The 26,333-nt window shown below is 39.7% G+C and overlaps 1 protein-coding gene across 6 annotated transcripts in view; it reads right to left on the bottom strand.

Moving 5' to 3' along the window:
• The window catches only part of RASGRP3 (RAS guanyl releasing protein 3), a 117,656-nt gene that overhangs the window by 79,044 nt on the left and 12,279 nt on the right, over nt 1-26,333 (bottom strand). For 3 of the 6 annotated variants that reach the window (XM_024998733.2, XM_005212534.5, XM_024998734.2), the window contains exon 1: nt 3,549-3,652. The exons of 1 other annotated variant lie outside the window; for it this stretch is intronic. The gene's annotated coding sequence lies outside the window, so the exon portion shown is untranslated. Of the gene's footprint in view, nt 1-3,548; nt 3,653-3,843; nt 4,281-14,435; nt 14,473-26,333 lie in introns of those variants that run through there. 2 more of the 6 variants (XM_059891278.1, XM_015473411.3) reach the window with 2 other exon arrangements.

Below are 26,333 nucleotides of genomic sequence, written 5' to 3'. Positions count from 1 at the left end.
ACCACTAAGCTGGCTGTTTGGGGTGGGGCAGGGGTGGAGTGGCTGTCCCCCAAAGGAAAGGAGTGACAGGAAAAACGGAGGAAAAGGCCAGCGAGGGCAGCGGGAGCAGTGCATTCCTGGGTAATAATAAAGCTCTCAATGGCTGTTCTGACCAATGCACGGCCAGCAGGGAACCACTCTCATGGAGAAAAACACGCTGCCAGTCAGCGCTGCTACACTGCCTGTGCTTGGATTGTCACAAAGGGAAGCCTCACCCTTCCTGCCATGGAGAGTTCGCAAAGGCCATAACGCACATTGTGTGTCTAATCGTGTTGTGCTGAAATAGTCTCATTTGCATTTCATGAGGTTTAAGCTTCAGTGTGTGAGATTAGCAGATGAGCTGCCCTTTTTTTTGTTTGTTTAATGTGTGCAGGTTCTGGAGCCAGATCTTGGTATCACTTCTGCCTGCGTCATGTATCTCCAAGTGACTACAGTCTCTGAACTTCAGTTTCTCTATCTACAAAACTGGAATAATTATATAAAGCACATAGACTTACTGTGAGGATTATATGAACATAAACACAGTTGCTCACCACAATATTTGGCACAGCAAGTACACAATAAATTTATGTTATAACTTTTGTGCTGTGTGTGCTAACCTCAGTTGGGTTCGACTCTTTGCAACCCCATGTACCGTAGCCCACCAGGCTCCTCTGTGCATGGGATTCTCCAGGCAAGAATACTGGAGTGGGTTGCCATGTCCTCCTCCAGGAGATCTTCCCAACCTAGGAATCTAACCCACATCTCTTACATCTCCTGCATTGGTAGGCGGGATCTTTACCACTAGTACCACCAGGGAAGCCCTATAATTATTAGTGCTAATATTAGAATGGTAGTGATAGCAGAAGCCTTGACATCTTTTCAAGCTCTGCCCCTGATTAGTTCTGGAACCTAGATAAATGTGCTACAATTTCCTCATCTTTGAAATGAAGGCATTAAATTGCACATTCTATGATTCCTATCCAAGAATTAAAAGCTTTGGTTCTGAGAGAGCAGTATTGACACATATTCACTGCTGCTGCTGCCGCTAAGTCGCTTCAGTCGTGTCCGACTCTGTGCGACCCCATAGACGGCAGCCCACCAGGCTCCTCTATCCCTGGGATTCTCCAGGCAAGAACACTGGAGTGGGTTGCTAAAATAGCTAGCTAGTGGGAAGCTGCTGTCTAGCATAAAGAACTCAGCTTGGTGCTCTGTGATGACCTGGAGAGGTGGGATGGGGAGGTGGGAGGGGAAATATATATACATATGACTCACATTGTTGTAGCAGAAACTATCACAACATTGGAAAGGAATTATGCTCCGATTAAAAACTAACTAAATAAATACACAGAGACACACAAAACTTTGGTTCTATGGACATACTGTCTTCATGCAAAATAATTATTTCTATTATTCTGATATTACTATTTTGAAAGTCAAGATATCATTGGTTTATAAAATAATCTGTAGGCTTTCAAAAATTCAGCACTCATAATCCAAAGAATAATCAGACTGCCATTTAGACACCCCCCACTTTTGAGGTCAGAGAAGGCAATAGCACCCCACTCCAGTAATCTCGCCTGGAGAATCTCATGCACAGAGGAGCCTGGTGGGCTGCAATCCATGGGGTCGCTAAGAGTGGACACGACTGAATGACTTCACTTTCACTTTTCACTTTCATGCATTGGAGAAGGAAGTGGCAACCCACTCCAGTGTTCTTGCCTGAGAATCCCAGGGACTGGGAGCCTGGTGGGCTGCCGTCTATGGGGTCGCACAGAGTCGGACACGACTGAAGCGACTCAGCAGCTGCAGCACTTTTAAGGTGGATGGCTCTATAACTCTGACTTCACCTGAGTATTGCTTTCTACTGTCAGTCTTCAGAAAAAGGGAACTACCCCAGAAACAAACTCCCTAGAGAATGGCTCCTTGGGCAGCCAGTGCCCCACAGTCAGACAGAACTCACTGGGCCATGTGGCACATGCCAACCCAAGGACCTCACACCACTGGCATACAGAGGAACAAAGAGTTGGAAACATTGTTTTCTTACTGGACACTCTAGATTTTGTGAATCCTTCTACATTTTGAAAGAAATAAAGGGGGAGATCTCCCAAAACCAGACTAGCCAGGCGTCTGAATCTGCTTCCACCCCAGGTCTTTGGCTGATGTGGCAACTCAAGGCCAAACGCACTGAGGGAAGCTTGGGCAGAATCAGCGTGTCATTTTCGATCCATTCTCCAAGTATGAGGAGGGTGTGGGTGGCTGAGGGAGAACTTGAGCCTATATGACAATCTGCCAGTCATTTAGGGAAAGAAGCACACTTTGGGGTGGCCTGGGTTTCTCACAAGCAAAACTGACTATTTGGTCAGAATTCAAATCAAAACACCACTGTGTGCAGCCCCGCGCCCACCCCCCTTAATGTCCAGGCAATCCAGAAAAGGGAACTTGTTTGGTTACCTGCCCCCATGGGTCTGATTCAGAGACCCGGCACTTCGAGAGGTTTTGCCTTCTCCCGTTCTCCTTTCCCTTTCTTAATCACTGTCTGGGGACAACAACGCAAGGACAAGTCGCCTAAACGGAAGCTTTGTTTCAGGACTGCGCCTGCTTCGCTGCCCTGCCGAAACCAAGCCCCATTACTGCCAAATGAACCAGAGAAAGAACAAGCCCTCTGGGTGTTGGATGCCAGGCCCCCTAGAGTTGGTAATTAGCTTCAGAAAACACTTTTGTAATCTGGGTTGTAAACAAGGAAGAACGGCTGTTTACATCAAAAACACAGGAATTCCCTTATCCAAAATAAGGAAGACTAGGGACGACTAGAAATTTGAGCTGTAAAGTGATAGAAGTGAGTTAGAAAAGCTGTAATGAAGATGAAAAGAATTATAAAATTTATCTTTCCATGAATTAGAAAGCATGTCTGAAATCGAAATATGATTTCTAATCTGAGTCTTATTTTGTTAGCTTTCTGTTTTGCAGATTTTTATACAGTTACATGAGACAGTCTTCAAAATTGACTTAGAGCAGTCCAGTTGCACATACAATTGATTCACAAGCTATTTCTCAAACAATATTTTCAATGCTAAGACTCAAGCGTCAGTGGTAAAAACTGATGAAAATCAAATCTAGTCATCAACTCATCACATCAATAGTCTCTACTTCAGAAACTGAATCTTGGCTTTGAAACTAAACGTCATATACCATTAAAATTCCAAATACCAGGAAATAAACTTGCTATTTCCTAGAAAGGAATCAAGCCATATGCCTCACTAATCCTTAAAGTTAGAAAACAAGGCTGCTGAAAAGAATACTTGCTTTAAAAAAAAGACTAGTAAAAACACAAATGGCTATTAGCAACAGGTAGAAATAAAATGTCTCCTTTAGTGCCAGAGGGAAACCAAAATTAAAAATTGTCAGTGGCTTGCAAAACATGTGTGCACCTGCACACACACAGGAGCGTGCACACACAAACACACACACATACACACACACACACGCACGCACACTCACACACAGAAGAAAGTTCTCCAGTTACTTACTAGGATGGTTGGTCGCGTATTCACATCAGCGCCCTGCCTGCTCAGCTGCCAAGTGCCAGAGCAGTCGGCGAGCAGCTGTTTCCTTCAAGCTGCGGCTGTGTCTTAACCAGTCACATGCACCTCCTGATAAATACCGCTATGTGCCAGGAGGTCAGAAACCGAAGATCATTATTCTCCTAATTCGCAAACCGTCTCATAACCCGTGCACTGGCTCAGCCAGTGCATTAGCATGTAGAGCAGCACATTCCATCATTTGTTTTCTTTTGTGACAAAACACGAACAGCTGATAACTCACCCTGGAGAGCAGGTCACTGCAGTGGAAAGTTGATGTTTGTGATGGGAAGGAGGTGGCAGGGGGTAGGCTGGCAGTCCGTCTGCTCTCTTACCTCCCTCAGGTTTTCAATGGGACACTTGAACAGCAAGAGGAAGGGACCCCAGCAGTACAGCTGGTGGCAGCTGCTCTTCTTTCCAGTGTCCCTAGTCTACATCCATCCGCTGCTCCATCTTGGTTTTATTTTCTCAGCATCCCAGGCTCCAGTTTGTTGGAAGAGCCACAAACTGAGTGGACTCTTCTGGGGAGGACAGACTAGCAGTCTAAGAAAGCTTAGGCTTAATTTCAAAGGACAGGGCTGCTATGCCCCATGATGCTGAGGGGAGATGTGTGGAGGCTTAATGAGGAATAGCAAATGCAGCTTTATCTAAAGAGCGAATGGAAATGATTTCAGGCACTTGAGACCAAACTTCCGCATAGTTATCTATTGGATTGTGTCAACATTTGGTGGCACTGTTGAGATTATCAGCGAGGGAATGAGAGTGGAAACAGAAGTAATCATAGAAATTCACAAAGCACTTTGCAGATGTGCCGCTGCCCTCTTTGGTATGCCAGGAAATGGGACCAGCCTGCTGTTTCCTGTGTTGCTCACAAAAGTGGCAAACCATCCTGAGTGCTTTGCTGAATTCATATTTCTCACCTGTGCTGATTTTCCCACCACCACATCCCCCTTCTTCTTTGCCCGTCTCTGCAAAGAAAGCCTTTAAGCTATCTGACTTTGGACAGAATCTGACCTTGGGCATCTGACCCAAGCTGTGGTAAGAGTGACACTTACCCAAATCTGTGCCCGAGGAGAGTAGAGGGGAGATATGACAGAGATTCAGCCCTTTTGGCAAACTGAACATCCAAAAAAGATTTTTAAAAGGTTAAAATGCCCCAGGGGATTTCTGAACCATAATGAGCCTGTTAAACTGTCAACCTTGATTTTTAATAAATAAGATCTTAATAGAAGAGCCTGTGTGGGCCATTTTTCAAATCTGGATTTTGTCTTATAATTATTTACAATGTTAATCAAACCAGAAATTTCCCTCTGTACAGAAGATAAAATGTTTTTCCAGAAAATCAGAAAAGGATGAAAAAAAAACATCAGTTTTGCCATTCTTTCAGAGGATTCATTTGTTAGCAACATGTGAGAGCCCAAAGTACAAATGAAAATTTTTAAAGCTTCAAAATGTATCTTTAAGGGTTCAAAGTTTTTAACAGAAATAAGACATCAGAATACAATGTGCTAAAATACATGTTAGCTTCATAAGCAGTTTTTCCTGTGTTCATATGACCATCATTAACCCAAAACAGAAAAGGAGGCCTATTGAAGGTGTGAAATATTACTTTGATTTATTTTTACTTTATAATTATAGAAACTTTTGTGACCTGATGGCATCCATCAGTTACTTTACTTGTAACTGACTTGTTAATTGTTCTGGTGATCTATTGCATATCACATGGTCAATGAAAGAGAGAAACCCTTCAATAACCAATAGAAAAAACAGTCTCAGGAAAGGCAAACACAAACAACATTGTAAAGCAGCTATACTCCAGAAAAACAAAAGAAGGAAATACTTTTCTCCTTCTGTTGGCAGAGAGGAACAAAAGGGATGGACCCTGAATCACAGCCTTGAAGCAAACCGTCGATGCAGACCACGACCAGGAACATGCCTTCCCAATAGGGTCCAGGGCTGTGATGGAAGGTTCTCCAATGACACCTTTCAGCCTCGCAAAGAAATGGGGAGATCCCACCTCCATGCCCATACTGTCTACAGGTACTAATCATTTCCTTCAATTCAAAGAGAGGTGCCCTCCTCCTATTAGAGGCCATCTACCTACCGGATTTGGGTCTCACTGGGCAACTCCCACCTGTTTAGGATGCTTTCACCAACAACTTTACCTTCTCACCCTCCTCATTATCTAAATATGCTCATGGTTTTCTGTGTCCTAAAAACAATCCTTTTTGATCCTTTGCTTCTTTAACTCCTGCTCTAACCCATTCATTCCCTTCGTGACTAAACTTCTGGAGAAATACTTGTCTGGTCTTGCATCCCATTTTAAGTCTCAACCTGCTTACAGTCTGGCTTCTTCCATCAATTTCACTGAAATGATTTTTTTTTTTTTTTTTTTTTTTTAGGGAAAGCAGGCTCAGTTCAGTTCAGTTGCTCAGTCGTGTCCAACTCTTTGCGACCCCATGAATCACAGCATGCCAGGCCTCTCTGTCCATCACCAACTCCCGGAGTCCACTCAAACTCATGTCCATTGAGTTGGGCCGTCCAGCCATTTCATTCTCTGTCGTCCCCTTCTCCTCCTACCCCCAATCCCTCCCAGCATCAGGGTCTTTTCCAATGAGTCAACTCTTCGCATGAGGTGGCCAAAGTATTGGAGTTTCAGCTTTAGCATCAGTCCTTCCAATGAACACCCAGGACTGATCTCCTTTAGGATGGACTGGTTGGATCTCCTTTATTTTGGGGGGCTCCAAAATCACTGCAGATGGTGACTGCAGCCATGAAATTAAAAGACGCTTACTCCTTGGAAGGAAAGTTATGACCAACCTAGATAGCATGTTGAAAAGCCGAGATATTACTTTGCCAACAAAGGTCCATCTTGTCAAGGCTATGGTTTTTCCAGTGGTCATGTATGGATGTGAGAGTTGGACTGAGAAGAAAGCTGAGCGCTGAAGAATTGATGCTTTTGACTGTGGTGTTGGAGAAGACTCTTGAGAGTCCCTTGGAAAGCAGGCTAGATTTATTCAAAAACTATAAAAGCTTGTAATATAAATCAAACAAAATTAGTTGTTAAAAGTGACTAATATGTATCAAAATTCTGACCAAATCAAGACAATCCAAAGCACAGAAAGATTATATAGCCCAAGAAAAAAAAGCTATAAATAGGAATGTCGATAGAGAAACTACATAAATATACAAATCTACAGTTTTAATGTAACAACAACAAGTCATTAGGTACATGTGTCAGCTATCTTTCTCCAACATTAAAATAGCACGTTTCACTTTTAGTAAAAACATACATAACACATAAAATCTTCCCCCAAGTCACCAAAGACCAAAGTTATTGGCTTCACTTGTATTTTACTCAACTTCTCAGCTTTACTAGACCCAACTCACCAAACACTCCTTAAAATTTTCTCTTGTGACTTCTGTAAAATTTACTCTTGCCTCCTTCAGCCTCCTATGTGGACTTTTCTTCTACTTGCCCCTTAAATGTGAAAATCCCCTCTTTCTTCCTGTTTTCTTACATCTTGCATGTGTCTTCATTGATTACCAGTTTCCTAATTAGTTGCATTGCCTTCAAAAGCCCGTCTCTACCTTCAATCTATTTATTTTTTTTACACTAAAATCTTCTCAGGGGCCATGGTGGTGGCTTTGGTACCTTTATATTACCAGAACCTGTGACTGGGCTTGAATTTTTCTCTTGCATTTTCCACTGCTGTTTCATTTCTTACTCTGTGTTATAGTTAGGTCTTCATGTGTCTATGTTGCATGCAAACTTCAACTACCTTAGAGAAAGCGTATAACTTACTCATTTTATATCCTGCAATGCCTAGTACAATGTCTGATATATAGGAGATATGTGGCTGTAACCATGCTGAATAAATAAATGAATGATTGAAGAGAAGGGTCATCTATCTGCCTATTCCTTTAAGAAAAGATAATTTTTCAAGTTTGTTAAAATGGATTTTATATTAGTTCATCAAACCATCCTAAGCAATTCCCTCCCAAAAGAAATTATTTTCTCCACATTCTTTGACAGCACTGTAGTAAAACTATAAAACAATTACAAAGCCAGAAAAGAGCCAAGCTCTTGGAAAGATTTATAATTTGTCTTTAAAAAAATCATTGATTGGGAAAGAAGAAAAAAAACAATTATAGAATGCTTAGAAATTTCAGTAATGAGAACACCACATATCAAACAGCATGTACAAAGCAAAAGAGTTAATCAGAGACAAGCTGACTTAATAAGAAGTTAAAAAACAATAGATCAATAATCATGGGAAAATGCAAAAGGTATTAAGAAATTGTTCCAAGAAAACTTTTTGGTCCAAATTACTCATACAATCAAGTTCTCTTGTGGCTTGAAGCCATAGATAATTCCCAGGCTTTACAAAATGTTCAAGTGGACAAAAATAACAGAAAGCTAACATAATACCCTTGATTTAAAAATAAACAAACAAACTGATAGAACATAATAAAGGAAATCACAGACTAAGTTCCTGTATAAACACAGTTAACCCTTGAGATGAAAAAAGCCTCAAAATTAAGGAATGCATTAGCATAGTAACATAAATAAGTCAACAGAAAAAATTTTGATTTAGCACAGTAAACTTAACAAGTCTTTTGATAAAACTAAATATCAATTTTTTTTAATTAATAGAATAGGAGAATTTTTCTTAGCACAATAAAGATTGTGTATCCCAAACCAAACACAGGCATCATACCTCAAGGTGTAATACTGGAAGTATAAACATTAAAACCAGAAACAAACAAGAAAAGAAGGCCTATTATCACTACCATCATTTATTTTAGCATAGTATTCTGGACCAGGTAAGTAAAAGAAACTAAAAAAAGAATTATGAAAGAGCAGGAGACAAAATTATCTAACCTGTACATGTTATAATCATTTACTCAAAAGAATCAGCTTTTTAAAAAGCTTTTAAATAACTGGAAATGTCAATGAGGTAAACAGTTAAAAAACAAATTCACAAAATAAAAGAATTTTCTATAAAACAGCCAAAAACTGTTGGGAAACATAAAGGAGAAAAAAAAGCTTAATAGTAGCAACAAAGTATCTAGAAATGACAAAAAAAGTGAATAACTTATATTTTAAAATTTATAAAACTATATTGAGAAAATATCTCAATAAATAATGTTATATGATTTTCTTGGAACAGAAGATTCAACATTGTCAAATGTCAATTTTTCCCTATTTAATTTATAAATATAATTAATTCTTGGTTAAAATCTCAAAGAGATTTTTCAAACAGCTTAAAAAAGAACTCCTGAAGTTTATTTGAAAGAATGAAATACAGAATGGTAAAGAAATTTCTAGAAAACAACAAAGAGGTGTGTCCTGGATATTAAATAGGCTAACAAGAAAAAATCAGGAATTTAACAGTTTGATACTGATGCCAAAGGAGGCAGAGCAATGGAACAGAGCAGAAAGCCCAGAACTATAAATACACATACTATAATAAAATGTTTATCTGTTAAATATGGTGTTTAAACCCAGCAGGGAAAAATTATTCTGGTTGAATTAACTGGTTGAATAGTTAATTATTAGGAAAAATAAAGATGTAATTATTACCTCACATCATACACAAAGTAAATGCCCAGTGGACCAAAGAGTGAAATATGAGAATAAAACCACACACTTGGAGAAAATGATGTAATTGTTTTTATAATCTTAAAAATCATTTAAATCATGGTTAAATATGTTTATTGAAAAAATTATTCTATAATCAGAAAAGCAGAAATTATAAAGAAAAAAATTTACTATTTAAATGAATAAAATGTAAAATTTGTATATGTCAGAAATAACCCCACCATAACCAAAATTAAATCAGAAATGACAAAATGAGATTAAAAAATGAAACCTGTATGTTAAAGGGTTAAGAGCCTTAACATATGAATAACACTTATAGTTAACAACAAGGCAAAGGATATTATAAATGGTCCACAAGGGAAGAAATATAAATGACCAACACACATCTGAAAAATATTGTTTCCTAAAAATGCATATAAGCTAAACAATAATAGGATACCCTTTATTTTCTAAAACCTTGACAAAGATGGATTATTGATACTTTCCAATGTTGGCAGGAGGTTTGGAAAACAGCACCTTCATTCTCTACTGGCAAGAATATAAATTGCTACAACATTTGAGGAAGATAATTTTGTGATATGTAGCAAAAGCTTTTTAAAATATGTATACTTTATAATTCTTCAGTTTGTGTTTACAGATATAGCCCCAAAATATAGATATTCATATATAAGGGTGTTTTTCACAACATTGTTTCTACTAGTGAAAACTCTGAAACAATCTATGTGCCAAAAGCAGTAGAATAAATTGTAACACATTCATAAGATGTAGCACTATGGAGTCATTATAAAATAATGTTGAAATATGTTAATGTGGAAAACTATTTGGTATAGATTAAGTGAAAAACACAAATTACAAAACAATTTATTCAGTGTGACTCCATTTTTCTAAGAAAATATGTGAGCATGCAGAAAATTGAAACTTTTGACACCAAATTTTTAACAGCAGTTATCTTTGGGAGTTCAGGTCACATCCAGTTTCCCCTGCCCCCCCCCCCCTTCTTTATGTTTATCAGCTCTTTTCTAGTGTTTTCATGATAAATATGTAGCAGTTGTTCATTTTCAAATGAGATCTTTTTTATATAAGAAAAAGTATACTAGTCATATTTTAATTTAGAAGTATTTTAATCATCCACATGAAGAAGAGAAAGCCTTTGATGAGAAACATGATTAAGAAGAAAAGACTCAGAGCAGGAAAGCCTCACCATCCGTTAACAAAGCCAGCCACTTCCTCCCAACTAAGTCTTGACTCTCTAAACTGGTGCTCCTGGATGTAATAACTGACAGCAAGTCACTGGAAGTGGTGGACCTACCTACCAGGTTCAAAGGCTGAAGGAAGAGGAGGGAAACATGGCCTGGCTTGAGCACCTTGGATTCAGTTTCTCAGAGACATCCTGATGGGCCTTTGTGCCTATTAGAGGCATTCCCACAAGCAGAAATTCCCAAATGGTATCCATCCCATGCACACATGATCAGGGAGCATGAACCACCATTGCCGCCCCTTACTCCCCTCAGCCCTGCCAGCTCCCCCCCATCTATCTGCTTGGTGCCAGGCTCCACACAAGCCGCTCCAAGCTGGTGACACACCACCTGCTGGTCAACTTGAGGTACCACTGCTATGCTGCATCCTCTGCTGCTAAGTCGCTTCAGTCGTGTCCGACTCTGTGCGACACCATAGAAGGCAGCCCACCAGGCTCCACCGTCCCTGGGATTCTCCAGGCAAGAACACTGGAGTGGGTTGCCATTTCCTTCCCCAATGCATGAAAGTGAAAAGTGATAGTGAAGTCGCTCAGTCGTGTTTAACTTTCAGTGACCCCATGGACTGCAGCCTTCTAGGCTCCTCCATCCATGGGATTTTCCAGGCAAGAGTACTGGAGTGGGGTGCCACTGCTTTCTCCGATGCTGCATCCTCACCCCCACCTTATTTTCAGGGAGCCTCATATGCAATGTTACTCTTGTATTTCTTGGGTTCAGTAAATTCTACCTGGTCACTGCTTTCTCAGATACATATACTTTGGGAGCCTTTTCTCTCCTTTTTTTCCTTCCACCATTTTTCTAAGAATCTTAGACAAATGGGGATCTTCCTTCACCTTCTTGTTCTTCCCTTTTTTTTCCCTTTTTTTCACCATGTGTGAGCCAAAATAAATACATAATCACAATCAGTTGTAAGAACCACGCAAGCTACATGCCAGTTACAGAAAGAAATTGTAAAGAATCAGAGTAGAGTTTTTAACCACCAAAGCCCTTGAACTAAGTAAACCATTGTCAATAAATGAGAAAATAAAATGTCTGGTGTTCAATGCACATTGCATTTAGGGATTCATCAAAGTATGTGACAAAAATCTCTACCTTCAAGGTTTATAACACCTCCAGGAGAAAAGTGGAACATGTAGAAAGCCATACGTAAGCAATAACAACAAATATTTATCACAACAATCAGCATCTATTAATATGATGTACTATATTAATATATTGTTAATAGTTTATTACCAGTTATCACCTGCTTAAAATGCTCCTTTAATTCTCACAGCAATGCTCTATAGAGATACTATTATCCCCAGAGGACCTTTAACAAGATTAACTAGCCTCCCCACAGCTAGGAAGCAGCAAAGAAAGAGACATTTTGAATGCGACCGTCTGACTCCGAACCCTGCACATTTAACCCCACAAAATGATTTGGCAGTCAGAACTTTTCAGAGACTTGCTTGTTCTTTTCTAGCTCACCCTGCTTATCCTCGAGCATAATAGCCAAGTAAACTGCATGGCACTTTAAGATCTAATCTCTGGCATCACAACAGTAGTCTGCTACTCTTGTCCATTGCAAACATGTTCTATTTCAGCCAACGATAGTGGTTCATGGTCGTGAGGTGGTCTGGTAGACTGAGTGGCATTTATAACATTGCTTCTAGGACTTCCCAGCGGCTAAGATTCCATGCTGCCAGCACAGGGGGCCCGAGTTCAACCCCTGGTCGGGGAACTAGATCCCACATGTTGCAGTGAAGACCCAGAGTGCCACAGCTAAGACCTGGCACAGCCAAATAAGTAAAAGAAATATTTTTAAAAACCATTGTTTCTGTGCATAATACTTCTCTGGGTTAAAAATATCTTGGGTTTCCAATAACTGATTTACAAGTGAGCCTTTGGAACCCAGCCATTCATAAACTGGAGACAGGCTGTAGAAAAATGAAGAGGAGAATGAATAAGGACAGTCTCCAGCAGAGGAGGCCTCAGCAGAAGGTGCCCTCAAACCCCATCCTCTGTGCCCCCCTTTTACATACCATCCCAGGAGGAACTCCCAAATTTCTGTACAAATCAATCCAGATTAAAATAGCCTTCCCCTTTCAGTATCTCTTTTTCCTGCCAATCTCGTCTCTCTTTTCCCTCTTTTTTATAAAATTTCATTTACTTTTTAAAAACACATTACATATTAGTAGAGTTACATTTACTCAATCTAATTTGTTTAAATTTATCTTAATGGCAACATTTTCCCCTCCATTTAAGCTTCTCAGATCTCTTAATGTAGCTTCTTAGACCATGTTAGCTAAAGCTATATTCTGTTTAAAAAAAAAAAAAACAGGAAGGAAAATTAGGTATTCATGGCACAAAACACCTTACTTAGCACAACTGCTTATACAATAACTTCCCCCACTAAGAGTCTTCTTTCAAAACCCTGACTTGACAGCAAATTTTATCAATCTTTGAAGATCTCATCACTATATACCACAGATTAATGATAATATTAACTTTAAATCTTCTAAAATGCCACTGCAGTTTCCAGAATTCTTTTAGTTCTTGAAAAAAGTTGCTCAGAGTAAAAAATAAGCAAATAAATAAATAAATATAGATAAAATCCCCAAGGCTGTCTCTATGCATTTGCCTGAGACTCATTTGGTACGTAGACAATAATAGAAGGGCAGTTTTCACATTTATGGTTTCCTTCCTATCTGTGTCAGCATCATTGTTATATCAAAGTATAAAACACAGAGCTGATTCAGGGATAAATGAGGCAAAGAAAATATTCAAATTTATTTTTTTTCTTGTTATGTGATAGTCAAATGCACGAAGTGGGGCACAATTTGATCTTCCTAGGAATCACAGGAAAAGCATAGTTAGAAACTCCAAATCCTCTTATTCTTATATGCAAACTCTAGGACCCCTCGGACCCACTTCTGCCTATTCTCTCATCGTTGTTTTGCTCTTGCTGGACTCCTGTAAGTCTGCTAAGCTGTCCTGGGTTCACATCACAGCCCACTGGCCTGGGCTGGAATATGATGGTCAGTGAACACTTTCGGAATGAATGAAAGAATTTATCTTTACACCATGGTTATATTATACATTAACCATACTATTTTGATACCAAATCCATTTGCTCAAAATTATACATAATTCTAACCAGTGTCAATGTTTTACTCAAATCACTTCTGCTCTTTACTTTACCATATTACCCAAACCCAGCTGGCTGACTACAAGTCCTATTTTCCAGTCTTTAGTGCCAAACTACTTGCTCAAGCTTTAATCCAACCATCACCACATGAGGGTTCTAAATCTGTGAGGCCTGAGCTTCTAACCTCATTTCCATTTATCATACACATGATCAAATATCGCCATGGTTTACTTGCACTATCTTTGCTGAAACTTTCAACTGCATCTCAGGCTTACTTACACCCTTTGTGTGTAGAATGCCTTTGGATAAGATATTCCTTTCTGTGACTTCCTGGAAAAACAAAAAGGCAACCACAAGAGCGGGAACCTGCTGCAGAATGAGGATCTAACATTCTTGCTATAGGATTTTCTTATTTGCAGATCACAGGGGGTCAACTAAGAAAGCCCTTTTAGAAGCACATTAAAAAGTGGTAGGAATGGTTCCAGTTTTCCTTCATATTTTAATTAAATAAGGAGTGTTTGTTCTCAGGGCTTTTCTTGGTGATTGCCATTCTTATTAGTGAAAGGCAATAGATCCATTTATGTTGTGGTAAACTCTCAAACTGAGAGGCAAGTACAGGGGAAGGGTCAGAGCTGAGAGGCGGGTGCTGCTTCAATAGAACCATAGGAAGTAAGAAAGTCAGCCAAAGCGTCTTGGCTTGTGGAAATAAACATGTGGTAGTGAGCAATCAATGCAGGAGAGCATAGGTTAAAATAGCTGAAAACAGCAACCTAAGTGGTGAGGCTTCAGGAGGTATCTGAATACTTATAAACCCTTTTTAAAATATATATTCTAATGGTCAGGAAAATTACCTTATCACTTGGAAGAATGCTCTTGTTTCCTTTTACACTGTAAGAGAAACAGATGCCTGTGTGAATTTTTTAACTTATAAAATACTTAAACTTAAAAAGCAATAATGCTCATCATAGATAAATACAGAGATATATGTAAAGGAAATACTACCAAAAAAAAATAAAATAAAATATGTTATTGTAGAACTCCTCTCTCTCACTGACATGACACACAGCAATGAGAAATGCATCTCATGCATATGCATACATAGACACATAGGGCTCTATTTTTCCATTAAAAAATAATCTAATTTGATTTTCCCCCATCACAGTGTATCATGGTTACATATACTGGCTTCACTACCAGTAACACCGATTTATTTTCTTAATAGTTTTGTACTCCTTCATACTGTAGTTATCTAGTTTATTCACCTTATTGCTGAACACTAAAGATGCTCCTAGTGTTTGTCTCTATAAACAGTGCTGCACTTAACATTCTAGCACATGTCTTAGTTTCTGGTGCTTTTATTTCCAAAGTGTAGATCTCCAAAACTGGAATCGTTGGGATTTCAAAGTGTTTCATTTTACTCTGAACTCTCATTTATTTCCCCAAGACTAAACTGAAAGCAACACAAGGGTCAAGGCCTTTAAAAGACTGATAAATGTAAACTTAGAGGATCAAGATTATTCATTTGCAGAATCCTGTCCTACCAGGCATATTAACTAAATCATTTGTGTTGAATATTTTGCTTGGTTTTCATGTAGAATAATAACATTTTTTTAAAACCAAAGCATATTAAGCCAAATCACTAAAATTGGCCAAAGTTAAGAGTTTAGAATCTATTTCTCTCGCTTCCCTGGATAGCTTAGCTGGTAAAGAATCTGCCTGCAATGCAGTTGAGTTCAGTTCAGTCATTCAGTCTTGTTCAACTCTTTGAGACCCCATGGACTGCAGCATGCCACACTTCCCTGTCCATCACCAACTCTAGGAGCTCAGTCAAACTCATGTCCATTGTGTAGGTGATGCCATCCAACCATCTCATCCTCTGTCATCCCCTTCTCCTCCTGCCTTCAATCTTTCCCATTATCAGGGTCTTTTCCAATGAGTCAGTTCTTTGCATCAGGTGGTCAAAGTATTGGAGTGCAAAGCAGAAGACCCCAGTTTGATCCCTTGGTTGGAAGGATCCCTTGGAGAAGGAAAAGGTTACCCATTCCTGTATTCTTGGGCTTCCCTGGTGGCTCAGTTGGTAAAGAATCTGCCTACAATGTGGGAGACCTGGGTTCAATCCCTGGGTTGGGAAGATCCCCTAGAGAAGGGAACAGCTACCCACTCCAGTGTTCTTGCCTGGAGAATTCCATGGACAGAGGAGCCTGGCAGGCTACCAGTCCAAGGGGTAACAGAGTCAGACATGACTGAATGACTTTCACTTCATTTCAACCCTTATTATCTGCATACACCAAAAATTCCATGAACTCTAGAGCCCATTCAAGTTGCAGAATCTCTTGCTGATTGATTTTTTTTTTAATGTATGAGCAAAAATGAACTGATATGTTAGGAAGAACAAAAATGTTAATGTTGGACTAGAAATTAGTGCTGGGTGGAAAAGGATCAGGAGTGCCCTCACTTACCTCTATCTTATTTTCTGGACTGTGGCCTTAGTAACTGAAGGGCCAGCTCTTCCACATGCCATCTCAGTGAGGGAGGGATGGGGCCCACAATCTAAATATAACAGTAGGAGCACCCCAGGTCTACAACTACACTCTTCCTGGCATTAGATGTTTATCACAAACCACCTCTTCTAAATTATATAGTTTCACCATGTCATTTGGTTTGGGATTTTGGAGTGAAAGTTTGGACTATGTTAGTCTGTATTTTAACAGCATATATATTCCACCTGACCATTAACTAATATGGCTATACCAGCCAACACAATTTAAGATACCAGCAACTGAGCATAGAGTTCCTTGCCCAAAGGAAAGGAAAAAAAAAAAAGTTCTATTCAACATGAATTAAAGGGAAATTGTTCACATTACCAAAGCATTCTTTGTTTTAGAAAGCCATTCATTGCAGGATTACAAGAAATGTGTGTGCCCTGGTTCATTAAAAATGGCATTCGACCAACCAAAATTCAACTCATATTATTCAAGAACATATTTGTTAAGTAAAATAAACATGAGTCCAATTTTGGACCCAACTTACTGGCCTAGATGGTCTGTGTCCTTTCCTTCAGAACAAAAAAGGAGGCAAGCAATTCCTAGCTGCCTGTGAAAGACAGGTTATTTCACAACCCCTCCAGGGGTGCTTAAAAGTAACCTGCTAAAAATAGCCCCGCAACTCTGACATTAGTGTCCTCAGCAGAGGGGCCAAGTGAAACTCTAAGTTGCCTGAAATATGTCCCCTGCAATCTAATTCCATAGGACTACTATTAGCTGAAAATCCCCAGTTTTCCTCCTGACAATTCCAACACTAATATGTTTTTTTTCTTTTTTAGCCATTTTCCAAACTAGGAGGAGAGGCAGTACAGTGAGTGGTGAGGATTTTGGCATGTTGTAGAACTGGAAAATCAGGATTCTCATTCCCTAATCAGTCACTCACTAGCTGAATAAGTCACTTAACCCTTCAAGTACAGGCACCCCCTGATTTATGATGGCTTGACTTGCAAATTTTTGACTTTATGGTGTTGTGAAAGCTATACACATTCAGTAGAAATCATACTTTGAATTCTGAGTTTTGACCTTATGGCAGAAAGCGAAGAGGAACTAAACAGCCTCTTGATGAAGGTGAAAAAGGAGAGTGAAAAAGCTGGCTTAAAACTCAACATTCAGAAAACTAAGATCATGGCATCCGGTTCCATCACTTCTTGGCAAGTACATGGGGAAAAAGTGGAAACAGTGTCAGATTTCATTTTCTTGAGCTCCAAAATTACTGCAGATGGTGACTGCAGCCATGAAATTAAAAGACGCTTGCTCCTTGGAAGAAAAGCTATGACCAACCTAGATAGCATATTAAAAAGCAGAGACATTACTTTGCTGATACAGGTCCACATAGTTAAAGCTATGGTTTTTCCAGTAGTCATGTATGGATATGAGAGTTGGACCATAAAGAAAGCTGAGTGCTGAAGAATTAATGCTTTTGAACTGTGGTATTGGAGAAGACTCTTGAGAGTTCCTTGGACTGCAAGGAGATCAAACCACTCAATCCTAAAGGAAAGCAACCCTGAATATTCATTGGAAGGACTGATGCTGAAGCTGAAGCTCCAATCCTTTGGCCACCTGATGCAAAGAGCCGACTCATTGGAAAAGACTCTGATGCTGGGAAAGATTGAGGGCAGGAGAAGAGGGTGACAAAGGTTGAGATAGTTGGATGGCATCATCGACTCAATGGACACGAGTTTGAGACAACTCTGGGAGATAATGAAGGGCAGGGAAGCCTGGTGTACTGCAGTTCATGGGTCGCAAAGAGTTGGATATGACTTAGCGACTGAACAATAGGCTAGCAGTATGCACTCTGATCCTCTCTAGTGATGCTGAGCTGCTCTGGCGAGCTGCAACTCCCAGTCAGCTGAGTGATCACAAGAGGAAATAACCCATATACTTAATACCATTCTGAACTTCTACAACCATTCATTTTTCACTTTCCATACACTATTCAATCAACTACATGAAATACTCAACACTGGGGTATAAAATAGGCTTTGTGTTAAATGATTTTGCCTGACTATAGGTTAATGTAAGTGGTCTCAGCACGTTTAAGTTAGGCTAGGCTAAACTATGATTTTCAGTAGGTGCAGTGTATTAAATCTATTTTCTACTTGTGATATTCTCAGTTTATATTGGGCTAATTGGGACATAACCCCATTGTAAGCAGAGGAAGACCTGTGTAAGATTCCTCAATTGTAAAAAGGAAATGATAATACCCAACTCAAAGGGTGGCTATGTGGGTTGGAAATAATGCATTGCACTTCAGAGTTTTATCCTATAAAAATATACATATACACAATGGAGTATTACTCAGCCATTAAAAAGAATACATTTGAATCAGTTCTAATGAGGTGGATGAAACTGGAGCCTATTATACAGAGTCAAGTAAGCCAGAAAGAAAAACACCAATACAGTATACTGATGCATATATATGGAATTTAGAAAGATGGTAACGACAACCCTGTATGTGAGACAGCAAAAGAGACACAGATATATAGAACAGTCTTTTGGACTCTGTGGTGGGGGGGATGATTTGGGAGAATGGCATTAAAACATGTATAATATCATATAAGAAACGAATCGCCAGTCCAGGTTCGATGCAGGATACAGGAAGCTTGGGGCTGGTGCACTGGGATGACCCAGAGGGATGGTATGGGGAGGGAGGTGGGAAGGGGGTTCAGGATGGGGAACACGTGTACAACCGTGGCAGATGCATACTGATGTATGGCAAAACCAATACAATATCGTAAAGTAAAAAAATATATAATAAAATAATTAAAAAATGAAAAAAATAAATTTAAAAATTCAATAAATGCGCAAGGATAGACATATTGTGTTAGTCACTCTGTCATGTCCAACTCTTTGCGAGCCCATGGACTATAGCCTGCCAGGCTTCTCTGTCCATAAAATTCTCCAGGCAAGAATACTGGAGTGGATTGCCATTCCCTCCTCCAGAGGAACTCCCCAACCCACGGAGGGAACCCTGGTCTCCTGCCTTGCAGGCAGATTCTTTACTGTTTGAGCCACGGGGAAGTCTCTTGTTGTCTCTAGACATAAGACAAGTTTAATACAACACCTGCAATAGCAACAATAAAAGGGAAACAACCAAAACCAAGGGGTTGTTGCTGTTTAGTCACTCAGTCATGTCTGACTCTTTGTGACCGCACGGACAGTAGCACACCAGGCTTTCCTGTCCTTCACCATCTCCTGGAGCTTGCTCAACCTCATGTCCATTGAGTCGGTGATGATTGATCAAAATAATCACAATACATTAATTCAATGCTGAATAAATCATGCAGCCATGAGAAGAATGGATGGGAAGATGCCTTCGATCTAATAAATGACAAAAACAAGCTGCATAAAAACAGCATGCATAAATTATTGTTTTAAGCCAAATTTTCTATTTAAGCATAGAAAATATCTACAGTAACAACCAGCAATAAACATGTAACTACTCTGAAGAAAAAAAGAGAATTACAAGCTTTCCTCTTTTATACTATTCATTTGATATTGAGTACATTCACTTATACTAAACCTGCATTTTTTTATAATTAAAAAGTAATGGCAATAAAGAAATGATATAGTGGAACTGTATGTAACTTTGTTCCATATATTCCAAGTCTTCTGTTAATGTGCTATAATATTTCATAATTTTAAAAAGTTTTTTTTAATGAAAAAGAAGGAAAAATAATGAGAAATAATTAACGTAAAGAATTTAGCAGAATGCCTAGTGGGCTTAGATGAATAGTGATTATCTTAGTTCCCTCTGCTCAGAAGTGACAGAACTCCTTAAGTAAAACAAGTGTACATGCAACCAGGTATGTTCGTGTGTGAACTCGATCAGTGTTTTATTTTCAAGTGGATGACTATTATCTTTATTGTGGTGATACATATCATGGATATATACACGTCAAGACATCAAATTGTATATTTTTATTATGTGCCATTTATTATATATCCATTATACCTCAACGAAATTGGTTTTTTATATTGGGCTAAAATTTTCAACTGTAATAACATGAGAGATGGGAGCATGAGAGCATAATTACAGGCTTCTAAGATTTTTATGACATTCAGAAGATATCCTAATGTTATTCAGAAGATGTTATGATGTTAATATGAAGATATTAACATCAGGCTTTGCTCAATCAAATATGTTTTAAAATTTTCAGTGTAACTACTAAAAGAAAAGAAATGGATGACATAACGCTCAAAACACTAGAGGGAGAAACTGGAATACAGAAAACTTGAAAAATCCGAAAGAAAGCAGGAAAGGAAAAGAAGGGTAAACAGAAAATAAAAAATACCTAAAGAACCACAGTGTTAATTGTCTGAATTCACCATGAAAATGCAACGACTATCATTAAATAACAAAAGATGGACCCATTTTTAATCCATTCAGTTCCCCAGGTGTCAGATATGTGTGTGTAACCAGTGTGTGTGTGTTTCAGTTCAGTTCAGTTCAGTTCAGTCACTCAGTCATTTGTGTCCAACTCTTTGCAACCCCATGGACTGCAGCACACCAGGCCTCCCTGTCCATCACCAACTCCAGGAGCTTGCTCAAACTCACGTCCATCGAGTCGGTGATGCGATCCAACCATCTCATCCTCTGTTGTCCCCTTCTCCGCCTGCCTTCAATCTTTCCCAGCATCAGGGTCTTTTCCAGTGAGTCAATTCTTCGCATCAGGTAGCCAAAGTACTGGAGTTTCAGCTTCAGCATCAGTCCTCCCAATGAATATTCAGGACTGAGTTTACACACACAGATAAGAGGATCAGACAATGCTCCCCAACTCAACTTCTTTTAACTATTTTTCTGAAGCCCTAAAAGTGATTGAATGAAAGTTCTTTATACTAAAAATAACAAAGGGAACTGAAAAAACTAGATCAGGAGGAAAGAGCATGAGTGAAGTGGAAGGGAGACAAGAACTGGCAAAGAGAAATACACTTCCCTGCTCTTACCTCGTGAAAATGGTAAATGAAATGCATGTGAGGTTGTTACCCAGCTGGTCTGCAGCAGAAGTGCCACCCTCCCTACTTAAAGCAAGGTGCTCAGTGCAGGTGGGGCTCACATCTGGGACTGAAGGTAAAGAAGTGGCCTTCCTCGTGTGGTGGAGCTGGGACTCTGCAGAGGAGTGTGAACCAAACTTAACCAGGCCAGAAGGGACAGCTCATCCACCCTTTCACGGAATCTTTGAAACTGGGTTTTAATCAATGTTATCTGGAAAACAGATGGAAAATTCTCCCCAGAAGTTAATTCTTTAGTCTTGTTCCAAAATGAGGCCATGTGGCTCCTTCAAGCCGTGTGCGTTTGGCTGTACTCTCCCAGCCTCTGTTGATTTTACACTAGTTGGGGTTGACGCGCAGGGGAATTGTGGGTCAGACGATAGGAGACTGTGGACAGTCTTGCAGTTTATTGCCGGTACACAGCATCTCCAAATGTCCTTCCCTGCTCAGTCATCTAGGAGTTTGTGATGTTGGGCTGATCGCTGTGATGCTAAAAAATAAACTGCTCAAGACTAAGAATCAAAAGACAGGATTTCTCATACCAGCTCTGCCTTCATCTAGTTAAGGTATAGTAAGTGAGTCCAACACATTTACCATGATGAGTCCCCCTTAATTATCAAGAAAGTGGTAATAGCAATATCTGTCTCACAGATTTTTCTTGGAAGCAAAGAAAGCAAAGGAAATAAATATAGAGAAAAAGTACTTTGAAAACCCATAATGTATTGTAGAAATGTAAAGTATACTCATTTCTCACTACTTAAAAATTTTAAGCTCTGGTCCTTTCCTTACATGACATCACCTCCTACAGAGGAGGCTGAGAAGTTTTAGTCGTCATCTAGGAGAAGGCAATGGCACCCCACTCCAGTACTGTTGCCTGGAAAATCCCATGGACGGAGGAGCCTTGTAGGCTGCAGTCCATCGGGTCGCTAAGAGTCAGACACAACTGAGCGACTTCACTTTCACTTTCCACTTTCATGCCTTGGAGAAGGAAATGGCAACCCACTCCAGTGTTCTTGCCTGGAGAATCCCATGGACAGAGAAGCCTGGTAGGCCTCAGTCCATGGGGTCGCACAGAGTCAGACACGACTGAAGCGACTTAGCAGCAGCAGCAGCAGGACACTGTCTCTCTAATATGCCCATTCTCTGTCACCCTCTTCAACAACAAGCCCACCTGGCCCTCTGACCTTTGGAACTTCCTTGATCCTTGAGCAAGGTTCACTGGTCCAGGGATGGGCATGTGATCCTAACTGGGCCAGTCATAGCACCTCTCTCACTTTGGCCAAATTGGAGTGTTTCAGGGGTAAGCACCTGATTCAGGCAGATGATTCCCTAACCTAATGGGTCCCTTCCCCATATTTTTCAGACATGGAGCCAGAACATTCTTTTTCTTTGGCCAAGTCTTAAGATATAAAACCCAGAATCTATTAGCAATCATATTTTCTGCTTTGACTACTGTGTTCGGGAGTCAAGTGGGGGAAGAGGGCTGGGTTTCAACTTTTAAATAATTCTCTGGTTGTAACTAGAATGTGTCTACCTGCAGCTGGACCTCATCCCAAAACCAGGGTCCCGCAATCTAAACACTTATGTTTTATCCTCTTGAGAGAGTAAACCTCTGGTATCATGGTACTGTGTAAAGCAGGGGAGAGGACCTGGGAATGTAACTGTTTCCTAGGAAGATTTTCAACCAGTCTCCCTCCCTTTAGTCTCACCTTCACCTACAGTTTTAACAGTACTTGGTGCCACTAATTCTCAAGTCTTCGAAGAGTTCTCCAGTATAAATTCCTTGGAGAAGGAAATGGCAACCCACTCCAGTATTGTTGCCTGGGAAATCCCATGGACAGAGGAGCCTGGTGGGTTACAGTCCATAGGGTTACAAGAGTTGAACATAACTTAGCAACTAAAACCACCACCACAACCAGGGCAAACTGGGTTGATTTTCTGGTTTCCACTATTGAATTAGTCACCATCTACTTTCCAGCTTCCGAAATATTGTCATAGTGTATTTCTGACTTTAAGAAACCCAAATCCTTTGATCTTGTCTTAATAGGCTCTCGGAAGCAGAGGTAAGTAAAAGTATATGCTAAACCCACCTTTACCTGAAAGCTCAAGGTCTTTTCAATGTACTTGTCACTCTTTATAATATTCTTAACCCTCTTTGATGTCTCTCTGGCTCTGGGGCCCCTGTACTGCTATGCTTACCCCAGGCTCTCTACTTTGGCCACATCTTCCTAGTCGTGTGCCCCATATTTCAAAACTACTCCACTTTCCATATCGATTTTCCTTTCCTTAGTTACAGGATTATATCAGAGAAAGAAAAGCATAGATAACCCAACTTTATACCAAGGTATCAGGGATGAGCTTGTCTTCACTGGAATAGTTACGGTTTTGAAAAAATAACTTGCATTGATTTGGATGTGTGTGATTCCAAAACTCGTGTATTTTCACCATAAATTTTTTTAAAGTAAAGCTCCCCCCCAAAATAAGATCAATTCTAACCATTCTTAAAACTTTTATTTCAGTGTGTATTTGCAGTCACCTGCCGATGGTCCCCAATAATCCTCACGTGCCCTCTGTAGTCCTTGTTGACACTGTCTCAGGGCTGGCCCTGCATAACTACTAGAATACAAGAGCCATAGTGGAGTGTAATCCCCAAGGCAAGGTCATAAAAAGCATTTCAGCTTTCATCTTAGTCAAGGATTTCTCACTCAGAAGTCAGATGCCAGGTCATGAAGATATTCAAGCAGTCCACAGAGAAATCCCACAGGAGAGGACCTGGGGGTCCCAGCCAACAGTAAATACCAACTTTTCAGCCATGGGGATGACCAGCCTCAAAAGTAGGTCTTCAAGTTCCCATCAGGTCTTTGGATATCTGGAGCCTCATCTGATGCCTGATTGCAACCCACCCTTAAGGCACTTGGTTAGGGAGTGACTTGTTACACAGAGACAGGCAACTAATAAATATCTTAACTGTGTTTTATAAAATTTATAACAGGCAGAGTAATGCTCAAAGTTCTTCAAGCCAAGCTTCAACAGTACATGAACCGTGAACTTCCAGATGTTCAAGCTGAATTTAGAAAATGTAGAGGACCCAGAGATCAAATTGCCAACATCCGCTGGATCAAAAGAAAGAGAGTTCCAGAAAAATATCTACTTCTGCTTCATTGACTATGCCAAAGCCTTTGACTGTGGATCACAATAAACTGTGGAAAGATCCTCAAGAGATGGGAATACCAGACCACCTGACCTGCCTCCTGAGAAATCTGTATGCAGGTCAGAAAGCATCAGTTAGAACTGGACATGGAACAACAGACTGGTTCCAAATTGGGAAAGGCTGTATATTGTCACCCTACTTATTTAACTTATATGCAGAGTACATCATGAGAAATGGTGGGCTGGATGAAGCACAAGCTGGAATCAAGGTTGCTGGGAGAAATATCAATAAACTCAGATTTGCAGATGACACCACACTTATGGCAGAAAGCAAAGAAGAACTAAAAAGCCTCTTGATGAAGGTGAAAGAGTAGAATGAAAAAGCTGGCTTAAAACTCAACAGTTAGAAAACTAAGATCATGGCATCCGGTCCCATCACTTCATGGCAAATAGATGGGGAAACAGTGGAAAGAGTGAGACTTTATTTTGGGGGGTTTCAAAGTCACTGCAGATGGTGACTGCAGCCATGAAATTAAAAGATGCTTGCTCCTTGGAAGGAAAGTTATGACCAACCTAGACAGCATATTAAAGAGCAGAGACATTATTTGCCAACAAAAGTCCGTCTAGTCAAAGCTATGGTTTTTCCAGTGGTCATGTATGGATGTGAGAGTTGGACCATAAAGAAAGCTGAGCACCAAAGAATTGATGCTTTTGAACTGTGGTGTTGGAGAAGACTCTTGAGAGTCCCTTGGACTGCAAGGAGATCCAACCAGTCCATCCTAAAGGAAATCAGTCCTGGATATTCATTGGAAGGACTGATGCTGAAGCTGAAACTCCAATACTTTGGCCACCTGATGCAAAGAACTGATTCATTTGAAAAGACCCTGAAGCTGGAAAAGATTGAAGGCGGGAGGAGAAGGGGACAACAGAGGATGAGATGATTGGATGGCATCACTGACTCAATAGACACTAGTTTGAGTAAGTTCCGGGAGTTGGTGATGGACAGGGAAGCCTGGCTTACTGCAGTCCCTGGGGTCGTAAAGAGTCAGACACAACTAAGCGATTGCACTGAACTGATAGCTTTTTAGTCTGCCTCTTTAAGTATTTTAAGTATTTCTAACATCATTCAATATTCTTAAAGATTCCAATGTCATCAAATATTCCTCTAAAATATGACTTTTCCCATGGCTGCACAATGTTCCATCTTACCAACAATACAATAGTCTAATATGTCTTTTTTTCTTTTTGAGACTGAAACCACACAAGCTTTATTCAATGACCAGAGAATGGAGAAGCAGGAACCTAGTTCACAAATCAACTTCTTCTATAATATATTACATCTTAAAAGCAGATATTTGGAAAACAATGTCTCAGCCCTAAAGAATGAATGCCTAGAGATGGTAAAATATATATATTTGGTTGGAGAAAAATATATATGTATGAGTGGAAATTCTATTACTATATACTTTGTTAATATTTTTATTCTTTCACCAAACATAAAATTCATATATTGGTGTGTAATCCCTTATAGCAGGTACTCCTGCTATAAGGTAAAAATGATTGACAGAATTTAGGATCTCAGATCATACCTGGACAGCACTTGACATGTGTCTCAACACCCACCTTAGCACCAAGTGCAGAGCAATCGTGTTCTATCTGGTGTATATATAACGAGGAAATACACCTGCTCTCTATCATATGGAAACTTGTGTCTTAATGAATCTCACATTGCAAATGATAATGTTATGTTAACTCACAACAAATGATACAAGTATTACTTAAGCAGTCACTATTACACATAGTATCTGGTTCCCAGAGGGTATTAATAAAAAATAGCTTTATTGAGACATAATTCACATACCATACAACTCACTGATTTCAGTATATTGCATTGTTATTATTTTTAAATAGTGGCAAGATATATGGAACAAAAAACTGCTACTCTGACCCTAACCACTTTTAAGCTTACAGTTCAGTAGGATTTGTCACACTCACAATGTCGTGCAACCACCACCATTATTTCCACAAATATTTTAGCACCCTGATTAGAAACTCTGTAACCAT

This window comes from Bos taurus, chromosome 11, assembly GCF_002263795.3.
Source record: "Bos taurus isolate L1 Dominette 01449 registration number 42190680 breed Hereford chromosome 11, ARS-UCD2.0, whole genome shotgun sequence".
Classification (NCBI taxonomy): Eukaryota; Metazoa; Chordata; class Mammalia; order Artiodactyla; family Bovidae; genus Bos; species Bos taurus.
The sequence above is the reverse complement of the archived record's forward strand: the minus strand, read 5'-3'. Positions and strand labels throughout refer to the sequence as shown.